The 14005-nt window shown below is 45.1% G+C and overlaps 10 non-coding genes across 10 annotated transcripts; all 10 read right to left on the bottom strand.

The window, feature by feature from the left end:
• Positions 1-6152: 6152 nt before the first annotated feature.
• trnan-guu (transfer RNA asparagine (anticodon GUU)) lies at positions 6153-6226 on the bottom strand. Its single transcript has one exon. It is a non-coding gene; the product is annotated as a tRNA-Asn (tRNA).
• A 768-nt stretch (positions 6227-6994) lies between these two features.
• Positions 6995-7068, bottom strand: trnan-guu (transfer RNA asparagine (anticodon GUU)). The gene has a single exon. It is a non-coding gene; the product is annotated as a tRNA-Asn (tRNA).
• Positions 7069-7837: 769 nt separating this feature from the next.
• Positions 7838-7911, bottom strand: trnan-guu (transfer RNA asparagine (anticodon GUU)). The gene has a single exon. It is a non-coding gene; the product is annotated as a tRNA-Asn (tRNA).
• A 770-nt stretch (positions 7912-8681) lies between these two features.
• trnan-guu (transfer RNA asparagine (anticodon GUU)) lies at positions 8682-8755 on the bottom strand. Its single transcript has one exon. It is a non-coding gene; the product is annotated as a tRNA-Asn (tRNA).
• Positions 8756-9524: 769 nt separating this feature from the next.
• On the bottom strand, positions 9525-9598 carry trnan-guu (transfer RNA asparagine (anticodon GUU)). Its single transcript has one exon. It is a non-coding gene; the product is annotated as a tRNA-Asn (tRNA).
• A 770-nt stretch (positions 9599-10368) lies between these two features.
• On the bottom strand, positions 10369-10442 carry trnan-guu (transfer RNA asparagine (anticodon GUU)). Its single transcript has one exon. It is a non-coding gene; the product is annotated as a tRNA-Asn (tRNA).
• Positions 10443-11210: 768 nt separating this feature from the next.
• Positions 11211-11284, bottom strand: trnan-guu (transfer RNA asparagine (anticodon GUU)). The gene has a single exon. It is a non-coding gene; the product is annotated as a tRNA-Asn (tRNA).
• A 770-nt stretch (positions 11285-12054) lies between these two features.
• Positions 12055-12128, bottom strand: trnan-guu (transfer RNA asparagine (anticodon GUU)). Its single transcript has one exon. It is a non-coding gene; the product is annotated as a tRNA-Asn (tRNA).
• Positions 12129-12898: 770 nt separating this feature from the next.
• trnan-guu (transfer RNA asparagine (anticodon GUU)) lies at positions 12899-12972 on the bottom strand. Its single transcript has one exon. It is a non-coding gene; the product is annotated as a tRNA-Asn (tRNA).
• Positions 12973-13740: 768 nt separating this feature from the next.
• trnan-guu (transfer RNA asparagine (anticodon GUU)) lies at positions 13741-13814 on the bottom strand. The gene has a single exon. It is a non-coding gene; the product is annotated as a tRNA-Asn (tRNA).
• Between the last annotated feature and the right edge of the window lie 191 nt (positions 13815-14005).

Genomic DNA, 14005 nt, shown 5'->3' with positions numbered 1-14005 from the left:
AAGTGCAAACTATTTTCAGTCATATTGTCCAACCGACAACACTAAAACCAGAATCAAAGTATTCAAACACAAAATAAAGTGCCCAATGCCCGCAGGATCCTGCTATTCACAATAAACCGAAATAAAATGCCCACAAGATTTTCACCATAAATTTTGTACTCAGTAACGGGAGGGGGTTCAAATGTAGCAAAGTAAAATACTTGGGTCAAAATGTACTCGAGTAAAAGTAAAAATGACATATTTCAAAAACTACTTAGAAAATTACAAATTACTCATAAAAAGTACTCAATTACAGTAACGTGAGTAAATGTAATTTGTTACTTTCCACCCCTGGTAATCGTATTCAAAAACATTTATTGTTATACTGGATGAAATGGTCCTTCCATCCTGAGAGTAGCCAGTGAATAATGTGTTCAGAAAAAGGAAAGAAAAAAATCTGCAGCTTTAATCCTGTAAAAACTCTGACCAATCTGCTTTTTGCACACCGAATGGCACGGATTGGTCAGAGGACCAGAGGATTGGCAGGGAGGAAAGAACCAATCAGATGCCTTCATTTTAAGTCCCGCCCACGCCCCTCTGTGTCCCATGCGTGCACTCGTCACGTCGAAAATCTTGCCGGAAAACTTCACACACTCGAGTCACGTTTGCTGAAGAATGGCGCAGAAAACGAGAAAACGCAGCCAAAAATGCCACCTCCCCAGTATGGGGGTCCGTGGGGATGGAGGCGTCTCCATCCTGGCGAGGGCGGAGAGCGCCGGTGCGGGTGGCGGTGCGGGTGGCGGTGCGGGTGGCGGTGCGCTGTGGTGCTTTGCAGGCTCTGGAGCCACGGCTACGCCGTAGGGTACGGCCAAGGATACTCTATACAGAAGATAGCGCATTACCGTTACTGTCAATGGTATGAAATGGTATACACTTCCTGTCTCCTAAGTGGGTGTGGTCGCCCATCCAGTACAAGATCATCGGATCAGTGTAATATTTTTTTTTGCCTTCCAAAAAGACTTCAATAATAACAATAACAGTATTATTAAGCAAAGAAGCAAGTTTTATTTTAGTTTTAAATTTCATTTTATCCAATGGGAAAACGACTTTGGCAGTTCTGCAGTGACCGACGACTCTGAGGAGAGCTATGAGAGCCAAATCTCGCGAGAGTGCGTTGCTCAGACAGAGGCAGGTCTCAAACAAAGTTCATTTTCTCCTAATCTGTCGGTCTGAAAATTGCCATTTTGGTGTCATAATGTTCAGAAGGTATGTGGCTTTTGAAAAATGGGTCCCATATTTACTTAGGTTACTATGGGGCGAAGGAATTGGTAATAATAATAATAATAATAATGATAATGGTGCTCACGTTCACTTTCACTTTCAGTCACTCAATAGACTCAGGAGCTGCTGTTGTCTCCTAAAGGGGCGGGGCAGTGGGGAAACCCACGTGACACGGATACAGGAAACCGAACCGTAGTGGGGGGTCTCGTTTATAGAACGTCTCTGGTACGGCGTAGCCTACGGCGTAGGGTACGCGGCGACGCGCACCATTCTGCGTTGGTGTAACGCGGAACCATAAATCAGCCTTCAGTGTGTGCTCTGTGTGCTGTTCTGAACACTTCTCTGTTGTGCTCATTTTGCTGGGACGTCGGGTCCCTCCGCCGAGACACAACTTTTGCGGTATGCGTTCATTGTTGTGTCTAAAAATGATGCACAGTGCCCACCCAATCAGAAACCGTACAGATATTCTGTGATATTTTTTTAGATTTATAAAAAAATAAAATTATAAAAAAATAAAAGATCCCCATAACTTTGATTGGGTGGGCAGGATGCAGCCTCGCTTACAGGTGAATGAGACATGGGGTAGTTTTGTTGAAAATGTGCTGTCCAAAATGTCCTGGAAAACTCGACTCCTGCAAATGCGCATTCCCCAAAGTTTGTGGCTTTGGACGGAGCGCTGACGGGAGGGCGAGGAGGGGGCGGGGCTTAGAGGAGGTGCCACTTTCAAATCTTGCTAGCTCTCCAACATTACAGACTATACCTTTAATATAAACACTAAACTGTGAGTTTCAGTCCCGCATGACTCCTTTGTTTAGAGCAAGGCAAGGGGGGGTTATTTGTATAGCACAATTCAACACAAGGTAATTCAAAGTGATTTATATCAACATTAAAAGCAGCAAGACACAATTAAACAGTAACAAGTCAATTAAAAAGGGAAATAGAAATAAGAAATAATAATACAATACAATTAAATAAAATAGGGTAAATAACAAATAAAATGAAATAAAATGATAAGAAAAGAGGTAAAATAATAAAAAGCTAAAGTTGTTCAAAAGTAAGGGCAGTACAGCAGGTAAGTATTTAATTTAAAGCAGCACAATGTAACTTTCAGCTTTTGTTGAGTTTGGCGGCTCCTTTGGACAAAAGCGGTAGTGCTTTACCAGAAAGAACACTACATTTCCCATGAGCACCAGTGCGTACTGCCGGAAAACTCCTGTCCCCGTCGCGTGCATTTGTTTTGATATTGAATTAGAGAAGACGGGACAGACTTTCAAAACTACTTTTCTGTTTTCAGCGGTCGTTTGCAGGATGGGTAGCAAAGAGGTAATGTATCTATTTTTGGCTAAAGAATATAATATGACGATGTTGAAAATCACTAAGTTCAACTTGGTTTTATTAGTGAAGTCACCCCCGTCCCCCTGTCCTGTTTCAGCGTTTCTACTGCACCTTTTTCCTGTCACATTTTTTAGAGGGACTTCGTCATAAATTAGTATTCCAACATACTTACTGACAAAATAAAAAAAAAACTTTATAACCTGTGAATAACTGAATGCCCATTCCTTATATTTTGCAGATCAGCCCTGCACAATTTTACAGTTCTCAGAAAAAATACTAGAATGTTCTATACATTTTCTTTGCATTGCATTCTTTCCTCTAGTGCTGTAATTGTATTCAATTGTATTATTATCGGACCGGGACCTTCAGCATGTGCTTGGGCGGTTTGAGGCCGAGTGCGACGCGGCAGGGATGAGAATCAGCACCTCCAAGACCGAGGCCATGGTTCTCCATCGGGAAAGGGTGGCGTGCCTTCTCCGGGTGGGTGGAGAAGTCCTGCCTCAGGTGGAGGAATTACAGTATCTCGGGGTCTTGTTCACGAGTGAGGGGACGATGGAGCCTGAGATTGACAGACGGATCAGTGCAGCGTCCGCAGTTATGCGGTCGATGTACCGGACCGTTGTGGTGAAGAAGGAGCTGAGTCGAAAGGCAAAGCTCTCGATTTACCGGTCAATCTACGCACCTACCCTCACCTATAGTCATGAACTTTGGGTAGTGACCGAAAGGACAAGATCGCAGATACAAGCGGCCGAGATGAGTTTCCTCCGCAGGGTGGCTGGACGCTCCCTTAGAGATAGGGTGAGGAGTTCGGTCACCCGGGAGGAGCTCAGAGTCGAGCCGCTGCTCCTTCACATTGAGAGGAGTCAGCTGAGGTGGCTTGGGCATCTGTACCGGATCGTCCTGGACGCCTCCCCAGGGAGGTGTTTCAGGCATGTCCCTCCGGGAGGAGACCCCGGAGAAGACCCAGGACACGCTGGAGAGACTTTGTCTCTCGGCTGGCCTGGGAACGCCTCGGACTCCCCCCGGAGGAGATGGAGGAAGTGTCTGGGGTGAAGGAAGTCTGGGCATCTCTGCTGAGGCTGCTGCCCCCGCGACCCGGGAACGGATAAGCGGAAGAAGATGGATGGATGGATGTCTTATTATTTTATAAAGTTTCCTCATTGCGAATTACACAACTTTATGATCACTATTATTATTCTATGTGTCTGTTGTTGATATTGTCAGTAATTTTAGAATGACCAAAACCCAAGACGAATCCCCTGTATGTGAAAAGATTCTAATTTTGATTCTTATTGAACATAGAACTCTACATTGGTAATACCAACCTGCTGTGTTTGGAAAATAAGAGACACCTTTCCAGACCCAATGATACAGTACACTGGTTTCAGGGTTCGCCGTCTTCTGTAGAATGGAACCTTTATGAGGATTACTGCAAATATTCTGTTTTTTTTCTCCATTTTTTCATGTACAGTTGTTTTTGTGTGTTTAAAATAAAGACATTTGTGCAAAACAAGACAGACTTTTATTTATACATTTATTTATTTATAAATAGAAAAGTTCTTGAACTTTGTCATTTGCATAGTGACAGCAGTTATCCCATACATTATTATAAACAATAAGTAATCTGTATCACAGTAGCAGTAATGAATAATAACTGTATGACAGTTGGATAAGTCACTGTGAATAAAGTAAAGAAGGGAGTGTGATGTATGTATAAGTGTAAATAAAGTAATAGAAAAATAAACTAAAAATAATGAACTGATAATAAAAACTGAACTATGAAACAGTGTAAGAAGTTACTGTAAATAAATACAATGACTATAGTAGCAGTAGCATCTTGTGTCCATCCTTGTTTTGTGCTGGGAGGCGGCCATTGTCTATTGCAGCGAGCAGAGTCCGCGTGCGATTCACTGCTGCAGTGTAGGAGAACCGCTTCCCTGCATACATGAGAATGTGATTCTGGAAGTTTTCCAGATCCGATGTAGCCCTGCAGAGTGTGAGAATAAAGATACAAAAACATTATTTCTTTCTGATAATTACTGACCTATAAATTAATCGACATACTTTGTTGATCACAAGTTTGAATTTTTTTCGTTGTTGAAGTCACTGTAATTACGCAGACAGTAAAAGCAAGTAATGTATAGCTATAGAAAAATTAGAGAAATGTATATATTTATACACTCACAAGATAAAACTACACACTATAAACACCAAGGTTTCTTTTACTACCCTTTGTTATTATTTTAATATAATTCCAACAAAGTAGATTTATTTTATATGCTTATATGGTGTTTATATTGTATTCTTTTTATCTGGGAGTGTATACTTTGCCTATATATTTCATTTTTCTGGCTATATTTTACTGTATCTACAAATTTGTTGCTTTTACCATCAGCCATCATCATAAACTCTATCCTTTGACTCACTGGAAGCCAGTGTAGTGATTTCATGACCCGTGTTGTGGGTGCTCTCAGGGTGCATCGTATGTGAGTGTGAATGTGGATAGGAATATCAGTGTGTAGTTGGATGTGAATGTCTATCTGAATGTAAATTTACAATGTTAAAATTTAGCATTTAAATGATATTGGATTTATTTCTGCCTTACTTTATATGTAGATATGTTTTAAGGTTTTTTTTTTTATAAATTCATAATACTTGGCAAACTAGATGGATAAAAAGTGTAATTATGGAATATTGGAGAAGGGGTAGGATTAAATAAGTTTCACTTCTTCCCACCCCTTTTCAGACATGTTAAACAGGATTTGTGTGTTATGCGTGTGACTGAGACTGAGGGCTGCCACACTTTTGGGTGGGCGTGGCCACACAGGTAACTCCGCCCTTATTCTCCTTCACATTGGTTTGGTGACCATTTACAAATTACACCAACTTCAGGTGTCAGTAAGCATTTCCATACAAAGAGTTGTAGCACTTTAACAATATTGTAATTCTCTGAATTATTGACTTTGTGCTGTTGATTTGAATTCATCTGAATTTTAAGAACCCAACGGAGCTTAAGCCCCAACCAATGCCTGCTATTCCACCCAGGTAGGAGGCGAGGACCACCTAGCACAGACGCTTACATCGGCTATGGCGAGACTGCCCACCCAAGCTGTCGATCAGCCAGCCAAGAAGAAGAAGAGAGCGGCCTGACAGTCCTCCCTCTGTCTTCCAGTGAGGAAGCAGGGTGCTCTCCATTCACCAGCCTCTCCCTTTCACTTAAAGTGTGCGCTACTTCAGGGATGTTCCCCAAACTCCTTGTTACTCAGAGTAGCGTCACAGTGGCACTCCCGTGCTATCGGCCACAGAAAGGAGACATTATTGCTGGAACAACAGAATCTGTTTCAACCCCCAAGGGGCAGTCATACCAGACTTGTATGATTGGCTTTAAAGGGACAAAAGTTCATTTGCCTGGAAAGTCCTGTTTGGTTGTGGAGGTGTGAATGCACAGTGGTGCTCTTTTTACCACGTGAAATTCCTGTGTACATTTGGCAAAAAAAAGTGCAATATCTGATAGCCTAGTGCTGTTCTTAAGCTTGACAAAGGTCCAAACCAATGCACGCCCCTGGGTGGGCTTGAACCACCAACCTTTCAGTTAACAGCCGAACGCGCTAACCAATTGCGCCACAGAGACTGAGGGCTGCCACACTTTTGGGTGGGCGTGGCCACACAGGTAACTCCGCCCTTACTCTCCTTCACATTCGTTTGGTGACCATTTACAAATGACACCAACTTCAGGTGTCAGTAAGCATTTCCATACAAAGAGTTGTAGCACTTTAACAATATTGTAATTCTCTGAATTATTGACTTTGTGCTGTTGATTTGAATTCATCTGAATTTTAAGAACCCAACGGAGCTTAAGCCCCAACCAATGCCTGCTATTCCACCCAGGTAGGAGGCGAGGACCACCTAGCACAGACGCTTACATCGGCTATGGCGAGACTGCCCACCCAAGCTGTCGATCAGCCAGCCAAGAAGAAGAAGAGAGCGGCCTGACAGTCCTCCCTCTGTCTTCCAGTGAGGAAGCAGGGTGCTCTCCATTCACCAGCCTCTCCCTTTCACTTAAAGTGTGCGCTACTTCAGGGATGTTCCCCAAACTCCTTGTTACTCAGAGTAGCGTCACAGTGGCACTCCCGTGCTATCGGCCACAGAAAGGAGACATTATTGCTGGAACAACAGAATCTGTTTCAACCCCCAAGGGGCAGTCATACCAGACTTGTATGATTGGCTTTAAAGGGACAAGAGTTAATTTGCCTGGAAAGTCCTGTTTGTTTGTGGAGGTGTGAATGCACAGTGGTGCTCTTTTTACCACGTGAAATTCCTGTGTACATTTGGCAAAAAAAGGGCAATATCTGATAGCCTAGTGCTGTTCTTAAGCTTGACAAAGGTCCAAACCAATGCACGTCCCTGGGTGGGCTTGAACCACCAACCTTTCAGTTAACAGCCGAACGCGCTAACCAATTGCGCCACAGAGACTGAGGGTTGCCACACTTTTGGGTGGGCGTGGCCACACAGGTAACTCCGCCCTTACTCTCCTTCACATTCGTTTGGTGACCATTTACAAATGACACCAACTTCAGGTGTCAGTAAGCATTTCCATACAAAGTGTTGTAGCACTTTAACAATATTGTAATTCTCTGAATTATTGACTTTGTGCTGTTGATTTGGATTCATCTGAATTTTAAGAACCCAACAGAGCTTAAGCCCCAACCAATGCCTGCTATTCCACCCAGGTAGGAGGCGAGGACCACCTAGCACAGACGCTTACATCGGCTATGGCGAGACTGCCCACCCAAGCTGTCGATCAGCCAGCCAAGAAGAAGAAGAGAGCAGCCTGACAGTCCTCCCTCTGTCTTCCAGTGAGGATGCAGGGTGCTCTCCATTCATCAGCCACTCCCTTTCACTTAAAGTGTGCGCTATTTCAGGGATGTTCCCCAAACTCCTTGTTACTCAGAGTAGCGTCACAGTGGCACTCCCGTGCTATCGGCCACAGAAAGGAGACATTATTGCTGGAACAACAGAATCTGTTTCAACCCCCAAGGGGCAGTCATACCAGACTTGTATGATTGGCTTTAAAGGGACAAGAGTTCATTTGCCTGGAAAGTCCTGTTTGTTTGTGGAGGTGTGAATGCACAGTGGTGCTCTTTTTACCACGTGAAATTCCTGTGTACATTTGGCAAAAAAAAGGGCAATATCTTATAGCCTAGTGCTGTTCTTAAGCTTGACAAAGGTCCAAACCAATGCACGTCCCTGGGTGGGCTTGAACCACCAACCTTTCAGTTAACAGCCGAACGCGCTAACCAATTGCACCACAGAGACTGAGGGCTGCCACACTTTTGGGTGGAAGTGACCATACACGTAACTCCGCCCTTACTCTCCTTCACATTCGTTTGGTGACCATTTACAAATTACACCAACTTCAGGTGTCAGTAAGCATTTCCATACAAAGAGTTGTAGCACTTTAACAATATTGTAATTCTCTGAATTATTGACTTTGTGCTGTAATTTTGAATTCTTCTGAATTTTAAGAACCCAACGGAGCTTAAGCCCCAACCAATGCCTGCTATTCCACCCAGTTAGTAGGCGAGGACCACCTACCACAGACACTTACATCGGCTATGGCGAGACTGCCCACCCAAGCTGTCGATCAGTCAGCCAAGAAGAAGAAGAGAGCGGCCTGACAGTCCTCCCTCTGTCTTCCAGTGAGGATGCAGGGTGCTCTCCATTCACCAGCCTCTCCCTTTCACTTAAAGTTTGCGCTACTTCAGGGATGTTCCCCAAACTCCTTGTTACTCAGAGTAGCGTCACAGTGGCACTCCCGTGCTATCGGCCACAGAAAGGACACATTATTACTGGAACAACAGAATCTATTTCAACCCTCAAGGGGGCAGTCATACCAGACTTGTATGATTGGCTTTAAAGGGACAAGAGTTCATTTGCCTGGAAAGTCCTGTTTGTTTGTGGATGTGTGAATGCACAGTGGTGCTCTTTTTTACCAGGTGAAATTCCTGTGTACATTTGGCAAAAAAAGGGCAATATCTGATAGCCTAGTGCTGTTCTTAAGCTTGACAAAGGTCCAAACCAATGCACGTCCCTGGGTGGGCTTGAACCACCAACCTTTCAGTTAACAGCCGAACGCGCTAACCAATTGCGCCACAGAGACTGAGGGCTGCCACACTTTTGGGTGGGCGTGACCATACAGGTAACTCCGCCCTTACTCTCCTTCACATTCGTTTGGTGACCATTTACAAATGACACCAACTTCAGGTGTCAGTAAGCATTTCCATACAAAGTGTTGTAGCACTTTAACAATATTGTAATTCTCTGAATTATTGACTTTGTGCTGTTGATTTGGATTTATCTCAATTTTAAGAACCCAACAGAGCTTAAGCCCCAACCAATGCCTGCTATTCCACCCAGGTAGGAGGCGAGGACCACCTAGCACAGACGCTTACATCGGCTATGGCGAGACTGCCCACCCAAGCTGTCGATCAGCCAGCCAAGAAGAAGAAGAGAGCAGCCTGACAGTCCTCCCTCTGTCTTCCAGTGAGGATGCAGGGTGCTCTCCATTCATCAGCCACTCCCTTTCACTTAAAGTGTGCGCTATTTCAGGGATGTTCCCCAAACTCCTTGTTACTCAGAGTAGCGTCACAGTGGCACTCCCGTGCTATCGGCCACAGAAAGGAGACATTATTGCTGGAACAACAGAATCTGTTTCAACCCCCAAGGGGCAATCATACCAGACTTGTATGATTGGCTTTAAAGGGACAAGAGTTCATTTGCCTGGAAAGTCCTGTTTGTTTGTGGAGGTGTGAATGCACAGTGGTGCTCTTTTTACCACGTGAAATTCCTGTGTACATTTGGCAAAAAAAAGGGCAATATCTTATAGCCTAGTGCTGTTCTTAAGCTTGACAAAGGTCCAAACCAATGCACGTCCCTGGGTGGGCTTGAACCACCAACCTTTCAGTTAACAGCCGAACGCGCTAACCAATTGCACCACAGAGACTGAGGGCTGCCACACTTTTGGGTGGGTGTGACCATACAGGTAACTCCGCCCTTACCCCCCCTCACATTCGTTTGGTGACCATTTACAAATTACACCAACTTCAGGTGTCAGTAAGCATTTCCATACAAAGAGTTGTAGCACTTTAACAATATTGTAATTCTCTGAATTATTGACTTTGTGCTGTAATTTTGAATTCTTCTGAATTTTAAGAACCCAACGGAGCTTAAGCCCCAACCAATGCCTGCTATTCCACCCAGTTAGTAGGCGAGGACCACCTACCACAGACACTTACATCGGCTATGGCGAGACTGCCCACCCAAGCTGTCGATCAGTCAGCCAAGAAGAAGAAGAGAGCGGCCTGAAAGTCCTCCCTCTGTCTTCCAGTGAGGATGCAGGGTGCTCTCCATTCACCAGCCTCTCCCTTTCACTTAAAGTTTGCGCTACTTCAGGGATGTTCCCCAAACTCCTTGTTACTCAGAGTAGCGTCACAGTGGCACTCCCGTGCTATCGGCCACAGAAAGGACACATTATTGCTGGAACAACAGAATCTATTTCAACCCTCAAGGGGGCAGTCATACCAGACTTGTATGATTGGCTTTAAAGGGACAAGAGTTAATTTGCCTGGAAAGTCCTGTTTGTTTGTGGATGTGTGAATGCACAGTGGTGCTGTTTTTTACCAGGTGAAATTCCTGTGTACATTTGGCAAAAAAAGGGCAATATCTGATAGCCTAGTGCTGTTCTTAAGCTTGACAAAGGTCCAAACCAATGCACGTCCCTGGGTGGGCTTGAACCACCAACCTTTCAGTTAACAGCCGAACGCGCTAACCAATTGCGCCACAGAGACTGAGGGCTGCCACACTTTTGGGTGGGCGTGGCCACACAGGTAACTCCGCCCTTACTCTCCTTCACATTCGTTTGGTGACCATTTACAAATGACACCAACTTCAGGTGTCAGTAAGCATTTCCATACAAAGAGTTGTAGCACTTTAACAATATTGTAATTCTCTGAATTATTGACTTTGTGCTGTTGATTTGAATTCATCTGAATTTTACGAACCCAACGGAGCTTAAGCCCCAACCAATGCCTGCTATTCCACCCAGGTAGGAGGCGAGGACCACCTAGCAAAGACGCTTACATCGGCGATGGCGAGACTGCCCACCCAAGCTGTCGATCAGCCAGCCAAGAAGAAGAAGAGAGCGGCCTGACAGTCCTCCCTCTGTCTTCCAGTGAGGAAGCAGGGTGCTCTCCATTCACCAGCCTCTCCCTTTCACTTAAAGTGTGCGCTACTTCAGGGATGTTCCCCAAACTCCTTGTTACTCAGAGTAGTGTCACAGTGGCACTCCCGTGCTATCGGCCACAGAAAGGAGACATTATTGCTGGAATAACAGAATCTGTTTCAACCCCCAAGGGGCAGTCATACCAGACTTGTATGATTGGCTTTAAAGGGACAAGAGTTCATTTGCCTGGAAAGTCCTGTTTGTTTGTGGAGGTGTGAATGCACAGTGGTGCTCTTTTTACCACGTGAAATTCCTGTGTACATTTGGCAAAAATAGGGCAATATCTGATAGCCTAGTGCTGTTCTTGAGCTTGACAAAGGTCCAAACCAATGCACGTCCCTGGGTGGGCTTGAACCACCAACCTTTCAGTTAACAGCCGAACGCGCTAACCAATTGCGCCACAGAGACTGAGGGTTGCCACACTTTTGGGTGGGCGTGGCCACACAGGTAACTCCGCCCTTACTCTCCTTCACATTCGTTTGGTGACCATTTACAAATGACACCAACTTCAGGTGTCAGTAAGCATTTCCATACAAAGTGTTGTAGCACTTTAACAATATTGTAATTCTCTGAATTATTGACTTTGTGCTGTTGATTTGGATTCATCTGAATTTTAAGAACCCAACAGAGCTTAAGCCCCAACCAATGCCTGCTATTCCACCCAGGTAGGAGGCGAGGACCACCTAGCACAGACGCTTACATCGGCTATGGCGAGACTGCCCACCCAAGCTGTCGATCAGCCAGCCAAGAAGAAGAAGAGAGCAGCCTGACAGTCCTCCCTCTGTCTTTCAGTGAGGATGCAGGGTGCTCTCCATTCATCAGCCACTCCCTTTCACTTAAAGTGTGCGCTATTTCAGGGATGTTCCCCAAACTCCTTGTTACTCAGAGTAGCGTCACAGTGGCACTCCCGTGCTATCGGCCACAGAAAGGAGACATTATTGCTGGAACAACAGAATCTGTTTCAACCCCCAAGGGGCAGTCATACCAGACTTGTATGATTGGCTTTAAAGGGACAAGAGTTCATTTCCCTGGAAAGTCCTGTTTGTTTGTGGAGGTGTGAATGCACAGTGGTGCTCTTTTTACCACGTGAAATTCCTGTGTACATTTGGCAAAAAAAAGGGCAATATCTTATAGCCTAGTGCTGTTCTTAAGCTTGACAAAAGGTCCAAACCAATGCACATCCCTGGGTGGGCTTGAACCACCAACCTTTCAGTTAACAGCCGAACGCGCTAACCAATTGCGCCACAGAGACTGAGGGCTGCCACACTTTTGGGTGGGCGTGACCATACAGGTAACTCCGCCCTTACTCTCCTTCACATTCGTTTGGTGACCATTTACAAATTACACCAACTTCAGGTGTCAGTAAGCATTTCCATACAAAGAGTTGTAGCACTTTAACAATATTGTAATTCTCTGAATTATTGACTTTGTGCTGTAATTTTGAATTCTTCTGAATTTTAAGAACCCAACGGAGCTTAAGCCCCAACCAATGCCTGCTATTCCACCCAGTTAGTAGGCGAGGACCACCTACCACAGACACTTACATCGGCTATGGCGAGACTGCCCACCCAAGCTGTCGATCAGTCAGCCAAGAAGAAGAAGAGAGCGGCCTGACAGTCCTCCCTCTGTCTTCCAGTGAGGATGCAGGGTGCTCTCCATTCACCAGCCTCTCCCTTTCACTTAAAGTTTGCGCTACTTCAGGGATGTTCCCCAAACTCCTTGTTACTCAGAGTAGCGTCACAGTGGCACTCCCGTGCTATCGGCCACAGAAAGGACACATTATTGCTGGAACAACAGAATCTATTTCAACCCTCAAGGGGGCAGTCATACCAGACTTGTATGATTGGCTTTAAAGGGACAAGAGTTCATTTGCCCGGAAAGTCCTGTTTGTTTGTGGATGTGTGAATGCACAGTGGTGCTGTTTTTTACCAGGTGAAATTCCTGTGTACATTTGGCAAAAAAAGGGCAACATCTGATAGCCTAGTGCTGTTCTTAAGCTTGACAAAGGTCCAAACCAATGCACGTCCCTGGGTGGGCTTGAACCACCAACCTTTCAGTTAACAGCCGAACGCGCTAACCAATTGCGCCACAGAGACTGAGGGCTGCCACACTTTTGGGTGGGCGTGGCCACACAGGTAACTCCGCCCTTACTCTCCTTCACATTCGTTTGGTGACCATTTACAAATGACACCAACTTCAGGTGTCAGTAAGCATTTCCATACAAAGAGTTGTAGCACTTTAACAATATTGTAATTCTCTGAATTATTGACTTTGTGCTGTTGATTTGAATTCATCTGAATTTTAAGAACCCAACGGAGCTTAAGCCCCAACCAATGCCTGCTATTCCACCCAGGTAGGAGGCGAGGACCACCTAGCAAAGACGCTTAAATCGGCGATGGCGAGACTGCCCACCCAAGCTGTCGATCAGCCAGCCAAGAAGAAGAAGAGAGCGGCCTGACAGTCCTCCCTCTGTCTTCCAGTGAGGAAGCAGGGTGCTCTCCATTCACCAGCCTCTCCCTTTCACTTAAAGTGTGCGCTACTTCAGGGATGTTCCCCAAACTCCTTGTTACTCAGAGTAGTGTCACAGTGGCACTCCCGTGCTATCGGCCACAGAAAGGAGACATTATTGCTGGAATAACAGAATCTGTTTCAACCCCCAAGGGGCAGTCATACCAGACTTGTATGATTGGCTTTAAAGGGACAAGAGTTCATTTGCCTGGAAAGTCCTGTTTGTTTGTGGAGGTGTGAATGCACAGTGGTGCTCTTTTTACCACGTGAAATTCCTGTGTACATTTGGCAAAAATAGGGCAATATCTGATAGCCTAGTGCTGTTCTTGAGCTTGACAAAGGTCCAAACCAATGCACGTCCCTGGGTGGGCTTGAACCACCAACCTTTCAGTTAACAGCCGAACGCGCTAACCAATTGCGCCACAGAGACTGAGGGTTGCCACACTTTTGGGTGGGCGTGGCCACACAGGTAACTCCGCCCTTAATCTCCTTCACATTCGTTTGGTGACCATTTACAAATGACACCAACTTCAGGTGTCAGTAAGCATTTCCATACAAAGTGTTGTAGCACTTTAACAATATTGTAATTCTCTGAATTATTGACTTTGTGCTGTTGATTTG

The sequence above is a fragment of the Cololabis saira genome, chromosome 4 (genome assembly GCF_033807715.1).
Source record: "Cololabis saira isolate AMF1-May2022 chromosome 4, fColSai1.1, whole genome shotgun sequence".
Taxonomy (NCBI): Eukaryota; Metazoa; Chordata; class Actinopteri; order Beloniformes; family Belonidae; genus Cololabis; species Cololabis saira.
This window is presented reverse-complemented; position numbering and strand designations above follow the sequence as displayed.